Raw genomic sequence first — 15311 nt, 5'->3', positions numbered from 1 at the left:
TAAGGTTGTTTGCAGCAAAACTGCAGGCCACTGGGATTTCATGTCAAGGCTGTGGAATAGCAGATGAGAGAAAATTCAAATAGAAGCATATCCCTCAGGTTCTACAGATTTGCTTTGCAAAACAGTGGGTTTACTAATGCTCGGGTAGCTTTAGATAGTTTAAGTGGCTTATGTTTGACTTGAAGTTACACGTCTAAAACCTGTGATGCAAATGTACAAATATATCACGGCATGAGGAAGAAACGCTGTACTGGCACCAAGATAACCTGAGATAAGTTGTTACCATTGCTAACAATTCAAATCAATAGGTTCTTGTGGCAGCGAGGCTTTTGGTGGGTAACAAGCTTGAGAATGGGAGACAGAGAGAGAACCTGATCCCCAGGATAATGATATGGCATGCAGGAATAGGTTAGTGAAATTTAATAACATCCTTCATACCCTAAAGGAACTAAGTCACCTGTAGGTCACTTTTATTTGCAACATCTGAAGTCTGATTAAGTTTGCCAAACCAACACTAGAGCGGGGATATAGGGAAAACCAAGTTGTGTGTGTTTTAGGGGCTTTTTAATACACAGGAAAATAATTAGAACACGAAACTGATCTAAAGCTTACAAGCAGAATGATAATCAAGCTGCTTATGAAGCTGCAGACCAACCGGTGCTCTTCTCTTTAACCAGCAAACAAATCCACAATATCCCAAGCAGCTCCAGATAACTGGGACGATGTTGCTATTTGCATCTAGTGATGTAGTTAGAAGACTATCTCAACCATCACTGCATATATTACAGATGAATGTTTTTAACTTTCTGTGATCAATCGCATGCAGAACAGTCAGGCCTATGTTTAAACTTTTATTGTAGCACATGACATAATCATACCCCGCCTACCCCATTCTCCCTCCAAAGTTACTTGTCTGCACTTTACATTCTCAAAAGTATCAGAAACAGGTGTGCAGGGTCGCTTTATGTGAACCAGAGCAGTGTTTCCCACAGACTCACATTCCGTTTGTGGGACACACCTATAATGAGTTGTAGACTAATTCCATTTATAAGTTTCTCTTTTGGAAACATTTCAATTACCAATTATACACTCAGCAATATAATCAGCTGCCTCTCCTGTGAGCATCGCATCTGGATGAAGAGCTGAAATATTCACTGCTTAGTTATTTGAACCTTACAGTTACAGAACAGACTAAAGAAAAGTGGGGGGAGCAGCACAGACATCAGTCAGTACATTAGACAGAGATTTGACCCATTTCATTCTCACAGCTCTTTCTGCAGCTCAGTCACAGGAGATACTGATGCAGCGTCTCCTCAAGTCTGCTCACAGTTAAAAGGAGGCAGAAGAGGGGTTTACTGAAAGTGTTTAACTCTTTGCAACCAATTTCACTCTAGTGACAGTTCAACCTCCAGCCTCTCACCAACCAGTTGTGGAATAGTCACTAGTGGGCAGCAGTTTCCAGGGTCTTTGACGGGTCTTTAGACCTGTGTGAATAAGGCTTTAGCAATTGATTCCACGGCGACTGCCAGCAACAACTTGCCATTTGGTCAAGTAATATTTATTTTTCTCTTGTAACTGGTAATTATGGTACCAGGTGGTTGCTAATCAGTCTCTGGGCCTGTGTTACTGAGACTTTAGAAGAATGCCAAACTAGTTTCAATTCAATTCAGTTTTATTTACATAGCATGAAATCACAACAACAGTGGCTTCAAGGCACTTTGCATTGTAAGGTAAAGACCCTACAATAATACAGAGAAAACCCCAACAATCAGACAACTCCATATGAGTAAGTGCTTTGGCGACAGTGGGAAGGAAAAACTCCCTTTTAACAGGAACCAGGCTCAGGGAGGTGACTGAAGCAGAAATACTCAATGCATCATGGGAATTCCCCAGCAGCCTACACCTAAGGGAGGACTCGTGGTCACCTGATCCAGCCTTAACCATATGCTTTACCAAAAAGAAAGGTTTAAGCCTAATCTTAAAAGTAGAGATAGTGTCTGTCTCCTGAATCCAAACTAGAAGCTGGTTCCACAGAAGAGGGGCCTGAAAACCGAAGGCTCTGCCTCCCATTCTACTTTTAAATACTCAACAACAACAAGTAGGCCTGCAGTGTGAGAGCAAAGAGCTGTAATGGGGTGATATGGTACTAGAAGATCATTAAGATCCGTACGATACAACGACTTATCAATACAATAAAAAAGATAGAAATTCTCAGCTGTGATGATGTGTGAATAGAATAGTCCCCCTGGGATCCCCTTGCTTTCATATTGATATTTCACTGGCCAGTACACTACACCCATCAATCAGTATTCCAGAGAGAAATCTAACCCTGTTTATTCTCATAGTGGTTTTCACATTTGCCTAACAAGCAAAAGAGCCTTACTTCAGTGCTGGAGGTAGACACAAATCCCTTTGGGGTTGGCTCAGAAAGGGCATCCCAGTGCAAAAACACTGCCAAATCAAACATGCAGAGCAGCCCGCAGTGGCGATACCCTTCTGAATAAGGAGCAGGTGAAAGTAGCTTTTATTCCCACACAGGTCCCCACGCTGCTCAGTCACCCAAGGGACTGGCTGGCTCAGTGCTCCTCAAGTCTGCTCAGAGTTAAAACAGCATTAAGCTGAGACAGAGGAGGGACTTACTGAAAGTGGGATTGTAAAACATTATGGTGATGTGCAAATTAGAAACAGCCAGGAAAAGATCAGCTGCTCTGTCACACTCGCACACAGTCAAACACACAAAAATGCACAAACACACACAGACACACAGCCCTACTCTGTCAAGAACTCCAGCTGTTTCTTGGCAAGTTTTTTTATATATAAATACATTAGAAGTGATACAGAGGATGCATCATTTCAGACAACACAGAATAGACATCAGACTGTGCGTGTGTGTGCATGTGTGCACGCATGTGTGCATTATTGTTTTTATACTTGTTGAAATGATTCTGAGAGAGAAAATGTTAATTCTTTCAATTTTAATTTAATTTTTTATTAACTAATTAATAAGCAATTGTGAGAAAAATGCAACACTGCTACTGAACTTCTGCAGTAAACAGAAAACAGAGCATGATCCACCAGCAGTGCCACATACTGTGTGATCAGAACAGCTGTTCTGTGTAGGCCTACGTGCAGCTCTCACTGTGCTCCCATCGCAGCCTGCTTTGTGGACATCATTTCACATTCAGCTGGTTCAATCCTGTGCGGGGGTTTCTGGAACAACTTTGGACAGCGGAAATTTTTTTTTATTGCATTTCCAAATAAAATTAATAAATTCATGACTAGGACAAAAACAACTGCATTATGCTGCTAACACAACTTTGCGCGTGTTACACAGTGTTCTGTGTAAAATACGTAATACATTATGCACACAGCATGCAATTAATTAGAGTGAACGTGATGTCTTTGATATGCTGTTTAGCAATGGTGGTGATTCTTAAAGCAGAGCCAAAACATGTTTTGGAACCCAATGAGATTTCATAAGGAATTGAATGGAATCCATGAAATGATTTTGATAATGGAATTGGAACCCCTATTGTCTTATTAATTCCCATCCCTAATTCTGTGCTTATACACACACAGTTTTACACAGACACAAAATGAGCTCTTGGTTAATTAAACAACCTGATCCATTTAACTGTGTACTTAACTACAGAGCCTTGCAGCTAAAACTGTTATTATACTACTAGTATAATAATACCAGTAGTGTCCCTGCTTTTAGCTACAGAGAAAAAAAAGGATCCCTCTGATTATCTGCCACGTCTGTCACATAATCCCCTTGATGACTCTCTGTTACATAATCCTTGTGGTTTGTCTGTGTTTACATTCATGCACTTAACTTTTACTATGTCTCTATGTCCTATTAATGCTGCTATTATGGAGGTAACGAGAGCTCAACAGCTGTAGCAGCGGGCTGGCGTTATCGTGACACAGTCCAGGACAGCACTCAGACTTCCCACAAGTCTTTTTAAAGAAAGAATTTTTTTTAGAGTTCTTAAGAAAATGAAAACTTCTTTTTTTTTACTTCATCCTAAGACTGAATACTTTTTTGTTTTCCATATTCGTGTAGATAGAAACAAAATGGAAAATTTTGGACATTTGATTTGCAACTATTTCGCAAACTTCATAAACATGTTTCTGCTAATTGCAGCTCAAAACCAGGAGAGCAGCCTCCACAGAGGCACAGCACTTGATTATTGATCTGTTTGGGTCAAGTTTATCCAACAACAGACCAGTGCAAACTGTAGGTGGTCCACTATTATCTGTAGTACCTCAGAGTGTTTCACTGAAGTGGTTAGTCATGTACACTTTACACAAGAGATGACATCACCTACTACATCTGCAAGCAGAAAGTTACCCAGAAAAAACAGCATATGTATAACATCTGCCGTCTTCTCACCCAGTGCCAGAGCCCAGCCTGCACTTATCAACTCCCACTGTCCCTGCAGAGATGTTATGCTGCACTGTAAACATCCTTTTGTACTCACAGGATGTTTGGCGCCCTGCACACCAAGTCCCATCAAGTTCGGCTCAGTGGCATTCGGAGAACCTTTAGGCTGGTAAAGGCCAGTAACTGCATTACTGTCTCAATCTATAGCATGGATATGGGATTGGAGCGGGAAGCAGGTACTGGGAGCCGATTAAACCTCTGCTTGCAAAAGATGCCGCCAAGATTTATTCCTGCTCTGTCTACGGCAAATTTGATTTAAAAAAAGACGCAATTATGAAACAATTCTTCTTCAAACAACATTGCAATAGTAGCTGACCATATTTTAAACAATAGTAAGTGAATCAGAGAAAAGAATCCATCACAAAAATATTATGTAAAGTGATCAGTTTTACTCTCTGCTGAAAGATAAGCAAAGAAGTGCAAAATGAAAAGATAAATGATGATAATGATGCTGTGCTGTTACACTGCAATGTTTGCAAAACACTGTTATTGGCCTTTGAGAGCTACGCACAAATCTAGTCACTGGGGTATAGAGGTCTTGAGTGTCCTATGCTTGCTCTGTAAACAAGAGATGAGACAAGATAAACAGCAGAGTTGTGCCTTCTGAAACTAATTCCATATCAGTCATGCCATCATTTACCATGTCAGTACACACAGAGTCAGGGAAGATTTGGTGTGTGGACACACGTTTCAAGCACAGATTCAGTAGTCAATAGCCTATAGAAACATATTGCTAATTGTAGGACTAGATCATTAGGTGCAGGTAAACTGTCCAGTAGATCAGCGGTCCCCAACCCCCCGGGCCACGGACCAGTACCAGTCGTTTGGTACCAGGCCGCGAGAGTTGAAGCTCGGGTATGAAATGTATGGTTTGCAAGGTTTTTATCATTCTGTTTTTTTATCATTTTTATCATTAACTCGGTTTCCCTGAGTCTTTTCCCGTGTGTTATGAATAAATCTTCTTCTTTTGGTACCACTACTGGTTTTATTTTGTTGTATTTATCCGCGACACCTTAAAGGCTGGTCCGCGAAAATATTGTCGGACATAAACCGGTCCATGTCACAAAAAAGGTTGGCGACCGCTGCAGTGGATGATGTCTGCATGAGGGGCTTGATGCTTGGGATGAAGGTGACTTTCAGAGGGTGCTCAAGCCTGACCGCAATCTTTAAAACATGGACCTACAGTGTATAGAAATGGTGTCGTGAACTGAAAAGAAACATTTCATAAAATGTATAAAATGTGCCTATACACAGACCACGTTTAGTCTCACCATGTGCTCCCACTGTGATGTTCAGTGCAATATGTGTTTTCTAGCTGTTAGATTTGAAATTCAGTGCACGGCTTTTGTTTAAAAACATGAAGGACTCTCTATTTCTGACCTGAAAACAGGTTGTAGCAAGTACAGAAATAAAAATGATTCTTTTGGTGAGAGCAAACCACTCTCTCTCTCTAGACACTCGTTATCATAGTCTGTATTACAGCAGCACATGTCCTTGGTCTGTGCCTTCATGAGCCAGCGTACACATTTGTTGAGAAAATGAGTACTTCAAGTGCAGTACATCATTCCAAACAAACAACTAGCATACAATTACATACAATAAGAATTACTCATTATGACTGACAATTACTTATAACCCCTCTTTTATCATGTTTGTGGCTGCAAGGTGTACACAATCTTCATTTCCTCCAACACAAAATGGATTATTTAAACAGAGCCGTTCTGACAAGGAAGACTTAATGTGTTCAAGGAGTAATGGAAGCGTTCCTACCTGCTTGGTTTTACGCCATTTTACTGCATTATCGCAGGCTGATAATTATTTTAGAGGACAGTGGAGGGTCTGTGAAAGAGGAAATTCTAAGAAAGGAAAAATCTACATGCCTTTAAATGATGCTGACCGCGAATATACAGGAAACAAGAGTGACAAACCCAAAAAACACGAGGATGTGAGAACACGGTTCCTCTGAGAGCTTCCCTTCTGATTAACAGGGCCAAATTTAGCTATTGGATGTTTTCCACAGGATCAGCTGTACGTGTAGCTTTTATCCATGTGAGTGAACATGCCTGAATAGGAGTTCAACCTCACAGCAACTGATCTTACCAAGCCTGGAACATGAGAGCAGACTTCCCAGTTGCCAGGGGCATCACCAGATGTCTGGAAAAACAACAGCATTCCCACACTAATGTGAAGGAGGAGTCCTCTTTGTTGCAAGAAAAGACCGCTGCAAATCTCCTTCCACCCACCCCGACTAAAGTGATGCAATATTCTTTGCATTAACAGGGCAGGAGGGGGGCTGTGTTCGTTATGGTTTTGAAATAGACAGCAACTCAGATACCAAAACATTCATGTCATTTCATTCACACCCTCACAAGCATGCCAGTGTCCTTAAGGCTTAAGGCAAGCACGTGGATCTATTTATGACGGCGGTGCTGAAAAGAGTGGATTCTAAAACTCATCTCCGCAACTAAGAAAGGACAAGCTTATGGTTGGATGATGCCAGATGTTGTACAGCAAGTTAGGGAAGTGTGAAGACTCTGAGCCTGCATAGGGAAATGCATGTGCAGCTAAACATCTTGGGGAATTATGACTGTTCAAGGAATTTGAAAGTATGTGTCCTTCTGTTATACCACTATCACTTTGGGGGAGACTATGGCATTGTTATGCTTTTGACAGCAACAGCTGAGCCAGGAAATGTAGGAAAGCGTTTACGGGAATGTCATACAGCAAATGGTCTGAGGTCAGGGATTAAACCGTGAACTTGCTGCTCAGTGCAGGGCCCATGTGTTATGCATCCCAACCATTCTGTTATTGCCACATATAGATACACCCAGTACTTCTGCAATTTTGCGTAAAGCGCTTTGGGGTCTTTAAGGACTAGTAAAGCGCTTTAATAATACGGGCCATTTACCATTTTACTCTTGGCTACGTTCAGAGGATTACAGGATTTTTCTGTCAGACTTGGATGTTTGCAGTTTTTCAGTGTATGTGACCACATTTGGATGAGCATAGGTGAATCTTTATGAAGTATTGTTTAGTGTTGGTGTTTCTTTGTCTGCTAGTTGAAAATACATTTTTGGCATGTGACATAACCTTTAGTGGTAAAGATAAAGTTAATGTTAGAAATGTTAATAGTCACACAAAGAATACACACACACATCACAAAAATGCACTTTTACGCTTAAACGAAAAGAAAAGTAAAAGGTTACGTGTGACATTTTTTGTTCTGAATATCAAGTATGTGTTGGCTTTAAAAGAGTCCTGCCAGCAGAGTTTTGAGGCATAGTTCTAATTATGCCAAGTATTCAGTGCCTGTGTGCAGCAGCTGAGCTTTTCCCCTTTGTTCCTACCCCGTAATCAGCTCCTGTCACCCCAAATTTATTGTTGTAACCACTCTAATAAACTATCAAACTGTATAAAAGACTTTAAAAAACTCATGAGTGGGCCGATTACATCAGTAAAATGCTGCTTATGTGCCAGTGATTCAGTATGAATTGAATGTTTCAAACACAGGTGAAGGTTTTCTGAAAATTGATTCATTGTATTTTCAAACCTTTTAAATCACAAAGTGACTTAAAGACTGTGAGAAAGCAGGAGTCAACACAGAGGATTCAATTCAATTCACAGCAACTGCCACCTCGAGGACATTTTATCATTAGTTACAGACCTAAAATATTAAACCAAAGCATTCAAGAACCAGGTTAATGTCACAGCACACCACTGTGACCCCTGTGTGACCCTCTCAGGTGTTGCCTGGGTTTAATTGCTGATTGGCTACTCCTGATGAGGTGTGGTGTAAGCCGAGGCTTTATGCTCACTGGGCTGTAAGTGTTTTAGCCAAGCCTATCAAGTAATTTGAAACAAAAAGGAATGTTTCTTAAAACTCTGATATCAGTCCCCACATCATGTTGTGGGTTTTGAGCCGGGTCGCAACTCATGTAGACAGCACAGCAATACTCTGCAGTACTTTCACACAGTAGCCTTCTTTGAACCCTTTAAAAATACAGCTGAGTACTGTACTACAACTACTACTTAGAACTATTAAATGTTTTCTGTGTGGACAACATAAAATACTAGATTTATTTATTTATTTTTTAACACAGATGAGACATGGCGTAACCCGCTAGTGATCTTTGAGATTACGCTCTAGGGAGGTTACTGATAGGTGATGAAAGAAAAGGGGGAAAAAAATGGTGACCGTCTTGCTCTGGAGGACCTTTTGCTAGTGTGGTTTGGATCTGCTTGTCCTTTTGAGGTGAGCATCACTGTGTATCATCTTTAGATGACATATGTGGTCTCATTGAGGATGACGTTTGCCCCATCCATAGAATCAGCAGTATTAATACATCAAATGAAATGTTTCTTTCTGAAAACAATGATGTCTCAGCACTTCAACAGAGTTCCAGAAACCTAAAGACTCAAATCCAAGGACTGCCCAATCTATTCTGGCAACACAGTTTTCTTTATTTGCTCAAATAGCAGTATCTTTTAGCCATGTTACATTGTAGCAGTTTTAACCTGTCCCCTGTCTTCACTAAGCTAATCTAACCATCTACATATATTTCTTACAGTTCTACTGATCCTTCTAATCCAGTTCTGCCTACAAAAACAATCACATTTCTTTCCAAAACTCTGAGATTTAAAAAAAAAAAAAAAAGATGAACACGATGCAGCATGCAACAGACAAGCGTTGAATTGCTGAATTGCTTTACTCAAAATGTGAAAGTGAATTTGTTTCATTAGCGTGTCCTCATTAATCTTGACAACAACAAAAAATAACAAACACCAAGGCTGTCTTCAGTTACCTTTGCATACTAAAGGTCTTAGCATAGGAAAAGGATCCTGTTCCAGAGGCCACTGGTCTGCGCAAAGGAAAAAATTGTACAAATACCTAGATAAAAATACTCTGGTTAAAAATAAACCAGGCTCCGTCTTGCACTGCATCTATATAGCTGCTCTTGCAGTTGCGATGTAAATGTTTTGAAGTAGCTATACAACCACATGGATAACCTCCTGAGCATGCCCAGTGTGTAACCTGGTGCATACAGCATAGGCTGGTGTGAATGTGTGGTTAATTTCATCCGTTCTCTCCACTGCATAGAGCCACATTTTTACAGGTCACTCGACTTTCTTTGTCAAGTGCTTTAAATGCACTGACAGCTTGACAGATTTATACAATAGCTTAAGCTTCTTCAGCAGAATTGTTCCCGTGTTTCTGGGTGACATTTCTGCATCCTAACAAGCTGCTGCTTTTCACCAAATTTATTTCCATAACTGTCTGTTTAGGGGATTCTTAATCATTAAAATGGCAACCAGCAGAGGATTTTCAGGCCAAACACTGCCTTTAAATCAGTGTTTACATGTTCTCCCAGTTTCTTTCTTTCTTTCTTCATTTCTGTGGATTTTATCAATGAAGCCTCCACTCACTTATTGGCTGTTTTTCTTTGTGCTGTTGAAATATTAAAAACCCAGAAAAATGTCCTTTGGGATCTCTCTCCAAGCAAGTCAAGCACCATTCTTTAATCCCCCCTGTGTTCGATTTCATTTACATACATACAACCATTTCCAAAGCTTCATATCACACTCTTATTCTCCATTAATAAAATAAATTCTTGAATTCCAGAGGTAGCACATAACACTCCCCACACAGACACACACACACACACACTGAATGCAGAAAAGCAGTAAGGTTGTTCTGTGATGCATTATTTAATCTCTGGCTGAAAACCTCTTTTAGCATTTAACAACAGTCAACAGTGAGCACAGGCTGCTCAGGGACCTGTATGAGTGGTTCCCTGTGGGTAGTGCCACGACAAAAATAACACTGGAGCTCAAAATTAACAGCCCAAAGGAAGCCAAGGAATATCCTCTGTATGCTTGCTGTGGGCCCTAGACTTGACCTCTGAAAGTGCTATTTACGTCACTACTAAGCGGTTCAAGTTTCTCTGTGTGCCTTGGGTTTGTGTAACGAAAACATTTTAACAGCTTAGCCCACACATGAGAGCTTCAATAAATATATTTGTTTTTGTGGAGAATATCTGAATAATGGTCATTTACAGTTAGTTTCACATGACATTGTCCCTTATTGCTGTCACAAAGGGTGCAAAGTTATTTTAAATTTATAACTGACCGCTTGTTATCAGTAAAAAAAACTTTTACCTGTAAAAAGATTGAGAAAACTAAGCGTTAATCGGAGAAAATAAGATAAACTATTCAAACCACAAAAAATTAACAAGTAAAAGAATTATTGCATGCTACAAGAGGTTGAAGGCAGACAGTGTTTGTTTGGTAAGGCTGAGGAGTAGCTAGCATGCAGACCTCCCCAGTAGATGTCTGCTTAGTCACTAGAGAGGTCAGCAAGATAAGGATCCAGAGCAAGACAAGATCCTGTCTGTAAGCTGGACAGTAAAGCAGCATTAGCAGGAAATCTAGTGCATTATACGGTCTGTGGCTCTGTCTGGCTTCAACGCTACGCAGAGCATCAGTCTCATGCATGTCTGATGGTTACATGGATACTGTGTCACTAGTAGTATTGGGTGTAACTTTTTACAAAATAAAACGTTAGAGTGCTCAGATTTCCTTTTTGTTCTAATGTTAATGACAAAAATATACAGTTAAAATGTTACAGCACTTCCTTTCATTGCCACAAAAAAGAAAGCTCAGACACATTTCCAATATTTGGGGCAGTTTTATGGTTGTCAGTGCACATGCTAAGGCTTTTATAAGGTATTTTCCTGTCCTGAGGTGTTAATAATTGCATGTGAGCTGCTAAGAGGCTCTATAATACATTTTGAATCCTAGCTCCAAGGAGGAGGGTCATGTCAGTACTACACCTCCAAATCTAGCTTTGAGATTGGCTAGTCAGTATATTTAGACCATAGGTCTTGAGCCAACCATTGCTCCAGATCACTTAAAAAAAATACAAAAGTCTGACTCTTTGGAAACAAAATATTTAATATTTATACCCTTAGTTGCTTCTAGTCATCCTTCCTGCTAATCTTTCCTAGTGGTCACTCATGGTATTGCAATGCACAAATAATCCCTTACAGCAAACGGAGCTTTTTCCCAGTGGCTATAGTTCCCTATATGTTTAACCAAAGCAACATTATGATATTGACCATTACACAGACTACAGACAATAACATATTGTGTTTTTCAATGGGGAAACAAGCAATTTGAGACTTTTATTAACCTTGAAAACCAATTAACTACAATAATATGGAGAGATTTTTGGCACAGCTTACGGCAGCCTGGGCTTGACAGTAATAATAGTCGTATTTTCACGCTAGAGTAAGTTAGCTAATTGGAAATCCAACAGAAATGGCTGCTGCAGACATTTGCTCAGAGCTGCAGAAAACGCAGGGTGGAAGAGGAATGTGAAGCAGTGTAAAGTGGTTGGAAACAAGCTCTCTCAAACAAGAAATCTCTGCACTTAATGTAACAGATTATTTATTAATGATCTTCCATCAAAGCCCCAAGAATTTATTATGAGTTTATGTGGCGAAAAAAAAAAGTTGCTCTATACTCATCTGCTAGTACTCCAGGTTCACCTTTGGAAGACAAACATGCAGCTCTTCCCAGGAACCATTTCCTCTATTCTGTATGCCAGAAGCCCCCTCCCACACACTAAATCAAGAAGCTTGTATCACTCAGTTTGTTTAGCTCCCACAAACATGGAAAACCCTTAGAAACCATGCAGCCTTTTCCTTTTATCCTTCACAGAGCGCTGCAGTTCAAAATGCCAATCACTACACAGCAACCAAGCCGTCCTGAAGCTGCGACACGTCCCATCAGGCACCTCAATTTAAACTGGAGATGAGAAATACATTTACCCTTCATAATGTATGAGTGGAAAAATTACCTCAAAAGGTTTCATATCCCTGAAACTGAATCCAGAAGCTGAGGGGAGTGCTGCATATGTACATCACTGTGCTTTTGTGTAATGCGATAGCTTCAGTCTTGAGTGAGCAGGGAAAAAAATATATAATATATAAAAGAGGTGGTGACTCAGTTTGAAACATGATAGGGAATCAATTTAAATACATCTGACAGACAGTGAAAGGTGCTGCAAGAAACCTGTGGTCATGAAGGTTTTTATAGAGGTCTGAGAGGTCTGCAGTGTCCCCGACAAGATGAGGAAGATAACAGGGGAATCGATCAGGAGCTGTGTCCTGGTGATTTATGAGGGGCGACGTTTTACGAGAATCATCATTACGCTTGTGACTGTGAATCGGATGGCCTTTGCACTCACCAGAGAAGGTCGCCTGGAGTTTACAGGATAAATTCTTCACAAAAAGCTCCAGTTTCAACACACGTATTATCACTACAAAAAGCCACATGAGAGCTTCTTCTAAGGCCTGAAGAAATTTCTTTTTCACGGTTCTCCATATGAATCGGCTACACTGCAAATGAGCTGCCACTGGCACAGCTTTCTAAATGCCATGGCTGTAGGAGAAGCTCTGCTATATCATGAAGACTGCAAAGGTTTGGGGAGCTTTGCTGCCAAGTTCTTTGTCTCACCCACATTTAATAGTTGCTTTCTAGACGTGGGCAGTAAACACTCAGCATGGGTTAAATGTGATGAGCTGCACGACACTCCCATTGCACAATCGGCTCATGAATTTGGTGTAGGCCCGAGCCGCTGGAAGATGTCAGAGCGAAATGGCCTCAAAGACTCATCAGACAGCCCTGCCAACTGGCAGCTTCGATACGTTCACTGTCCAAAGTGTCTTGACATGCATGGGCAGGAAAGCAGATCCACTGTTTTACTAGGCTTACTTTCTGGCATTTCTCAACGTTATTTTACCTTTCCTATACTTGAGAATAAACATGTGCATATAATGTAAACTTGAACATTTAACATTTGACTAGGTGTGACATTCAGGGTGGAGCACTGGAGTAATGGGGCTGTTTTTGTTTTTGAGGTGTGCGTGACAAATCTGAACATCTGTGAGATCATCACAGATGTTCTGCTTTGATGGAGACAGCAAAGCAGAAATTAACTAGTGCTGCTATACTGCTGCTTAATATTTCTCTGATTTTTCTTGAAAACTGTTAAATAATATTAATACACTTTAGATAAAGTGATTTCTGACATGCAACTAGTAAAAGAAGCTCCTTCAAAGTTAAAGCCCTGAAAAAAATCAGCTTTTTTGCTGGTTTTATACAAAATAATCCAAAGTTAAAGCACTTTTTAGTCATTTTTAATTAGAAATGTCTGTTTCTGATGTTTATGTTAGCCCTTTTATGAAATATTAATCAGTGTTCATCTTGAAATGAGATCTGAAAATGTGTTTATTCCAAGAAGAAGAAGTTAACTTTGGGCCAAACATGTGCTTTGAAACGAATTTTTCTGCATCTTAAACTTATCACATTTTAAATGATCTGAAGTGACCAAAGCAACTTACTTAATATTTAAATGAATTATTTTAGTTTTGGCAAGGCATGAGTTGAAATTGCACGTTTAAAAGCAGAGCAGCAAATAAAATCGGCACATAAAATCTTTTGGCTCAACCTTTTGAATGAATTCAACTGCTGATATTTCCCAATCACCATAACAAAAGTGCTAAATTAGGATAAACAACATTTAATAAACACAAGAAGTCATCTGAGAATACTCCACCTCGACATTGCAAAACCCACGGAGTTCAAACATATCTAGAAACGCATCTGTTAAAAACCCAATCAGCTTCAGATTGGGAGTTACCTCTGCTCTGTCACCTCCCTTGTAATGACTCGAATGCATCTTTCCTCAGCAGAATATAGTCCGCCAATTGTGGCCATCGTCATCACATCCTCCTCCTACACACCACCATCATCACAACCATCATTCATCATCATCATGATCCCTTTCACTGTCCAGCCCACAAACTTCCAACATGTCCAAATCTGCCCCTTATGTAACCATGCAGATGATTTAGCAACCAGTGGCCGTCGCTTACATCAAAGCCTCGGTGCTGAATGGAGCCGAGTCTTTTTCTTATTCCGTTTAATTAATTTAAAAAACAAAACAAACGCCTGACTGCGTCTTATCCCTTCCTATGAGGTATGAGTCATTAGTAGATGTATAGATTACATGTCAAATCTAAATCGGCCATGCATGCATCTTAAAATGTAACCTCTGAATTCATTTACCAACAGTGTTATCATTTCTGCGCGTGTGAAAAGATCCTAAAACCACCTGAAAACGGGACAGGGGTGAGCGCGAATGTCTCATTAGATGGAACTAATATATGAATTTGATAGAAATAATCACGCACAACGCGCTTTGTTGGTCTAACGGTGTCCAAAGCGCACAAACAAAGCCGTGTCTTTATTTTCTTCCTACAACTCGACATTTCTTACATTCAGCTCCTGACAGAGGGGCAATGCGGCTCAAGCGGATGCTCATCGTTCAGAGTGGGCTCAGCCATTCTATAAGTGCATGTTCCCCGGCTCCCTCAGTGCACATACAGTCGAAATGCCCTGGATAAAGCAACAGAATGCCCTGTCACCTCTGCGCTAACTGCATTCGACGTGACTGCGGCTCAAATTGCCTACAAAACATGGAAAAGACAGCGCGTAGACCGCAATTCACACTCCACTGTAGCACGTCCTACCACAGAGTAAAATCCACCCGGAGCGCAGGGGCAGGAACCGCAATAAACTCTCAGAGCAGTCCCCCAAAGCGTCTTTTCCTCCTCGGCTTCAGCGCAGAGAACTGGACACGGTGGACCTCCGGCGCTCAATGAGCGCAGCTCAGACGGCTGTCAGGTTGACGTTGGAAGGCAACCCACTACTTCCTGTTACATCACACTGTAGGCTACAGCTGAGGACCTGCGATCTGTGGCGAGCTCGGCACAGTGCAGGATGATGTGCCCCTTTCACT

At 40.7% G+C, this 15311-nt stretch overlaps 1 protein-coding gene across 1 annotated transcript in view; it reads right to left on the bottom strand.

The window, feature by feature from the left end:
* The window catches only part of calcrla (calcitonin receptor-like a), a 29913-nt gene extending 14729 nt beyond the window's left edge, over nt 1-15184 (bottom strand). Inside the window, exon 1 of the mRNA XM_006793711.3 lies at nt 15043-15184. The gene's annotated coding sequence lies outside the window, so the exon portion shown is untranslated. The remainder of the gene's footprint in view (nt 1-15042) is intronic.
* Nucleotides 15185-15311: the final 127 nt, after the last annotated feature.

The sequence above is a fragment of the Neolamprologus brichardi genome, chromosome 16 (genome assembly GCF_056152115.1).
Source record: "Neolamprologus brichardi isolate AB-2024 chromosome 16, ASM5615211v1, whole genome shotgun sequence".
Taxonomy (NCBI): Eukaryota; Metazoa; Chordata; class Actinopteri; order Cichliformes; family Cichlidae; genus Neolamprologus; species Neolamprologus brichardi.
Note: the sequence above shows the minus strand (reverse complement) of the source record. Positions and strands in the feature narration are given on the sequence as shown.